The following is a 1,779-nucleotide window of genomic DNA, read 5'->3' on the forward strand; positions in this document are numbered from 1 at the left end:
AAGCTTTGTGCAAACGCAGACCTGACCTGCTGGCTGGGTGTGCCCCGTGGTGCTCTGGAAAGATGTTCGGCATTTTTCACTGTCGTTGGAGCTACGTCTGCGATGAGTTGCATCTTCTGTTGTATGTGGTTTGGTGAGTAATGGGTATAGTCGGGGGTTTCTTAAGCTGACATGAGATTTTACTGCGGTGGTGGGACTGGCCTGCTTACATAAATCAACTCTAAAAAGATACAAAAGTGTGGCACGCATCTCGCTGCTAGTACTAAGATAAGTTTCCTGATACTACCAAAGAAAAGTCTTAACCCAATATGCTCAGAAAGCTCACTTAAAATAAAATTGTACATGGGAACACTTAAATGGAAGAAGTCCAGAAAGGGCAAGTAAACCTCTTGATCAAAACAGTTTGTAGCAGCGTGTGGTATCGCAAAGTCTGCAAACAGATTCGGTCACACAGTTGCAGTCTAAGAACGCTTAAGAGGTGCTAGTGCTTCAGGTGTTCCCTTCCCCTCTGGGAAGGGGGGAGTTTTAGACTAGCCCTATTTAGTTACTACAAGTAACTAGGCATGTAGATACAATGGTATTTTCTATAATTACTGGTTACTCTGATGCATTCCTCATTTGTGTATCAGAAGACCTGAAATGATACTTGGAATTACTAATGTTGTTTACGAAAGGGGAGGCTTTGTCTTCCAGTGTGCTGTCAGGAAGTGATTTGGTAATAAAATTCACGTGTCTTAATGAGTGCTGGTACAGAGAAACGGTCTCACGTGCTGCCATTGCCGCCCTTGCCCCAGTCCCGTCACTTGTCTGACTCGGTGGTGACCAGTAACACAGCCCTGCGAGGTGGGGAGAGAGTGAGAGGGAGGAATTAATATTTTCCTGCTGGTTTAGATCCCTGAACTGAGTCACTGTGGGACCAGATGAATGTTGGTGTTGGCACAAAGGGGCGTGGGAGCAGGCCTCCTTCTGGGGGTGCTAGCTGTTAAGTCAAATTTTAACACCAAATCATGCCTTCACAGTACCAAGCAGCTCCTCGGGCTTTGCTGAAGAAAATGGAGACGGCAAAACACCTCATCTTTCATACGGAAAGGCAGCTGGTGGACAGCTGTGATTTGTCTCTCTCTCAACCTCTAGAATATTTTCCTTGACTTTTCTGAAATCTGGATATTATGTTTTTTTTTAAATGCTCTGGGGTGAAGGATGGAAAAGAGGAAAAACAAGGACTGTACAGATGACCAACACAGAAATAAAGTGAATATTCAGAAGGATTTTTCAGTCTAGATAATACTGTCCACTACCTGAAAAATACTTCTACCACACAAAGAGCTTTTGTGTGCGTTCTCGCTGTCCCGCAGCTTTTCTCATTCTGAGCATGTAAACAATTCCGCAGCCCTGGCTAGCTGAGTCATTGCTTTTCACTGAGCATCCCCCACAGAAGAAGCTAGAGCCATCCGAAGCCTCAGTCACCCAATCAAAAGTGCTGGAGATGTGCAGGGCCAAAAATAGTGACAGACTCAACCACAGCAGCACTTCATTAGCATTAAATGTGCTCTTTGCTTCGGCTGCCTAATAAAGTGATATGTAATTATAATAAAGCATCCTTTTGAGAGGAAAGAGAGAGGGATGTTGGCTTTCTCAGGGAATTGGTAATAAGATGCAATGCTTTTTTATCTACAGGCACCTATTTTTACCTATTAGCTGCCTCTGTGAAATGACCTGATGGATTCAGTCCAGCCCAGAGAGGCTGTGTCCCAGCTGCCGTGGCGGGCCGCGCGATCC

This window comes from Phaethon lepturus, unplaced genomic scaffold, assembly GCF_000687285.1.
Source record: "Phaethon lepturus isolate BGI_N335 unplaced genomic scaffold, ASM68728v1 scaffold53713, whole genome shotgun sequence".
NCBI lineage: Eukaryota > Metazoa > Chordata > Aves > Phaethontiformes > Phaethontidae > Phaethon > Phaethon lepturus.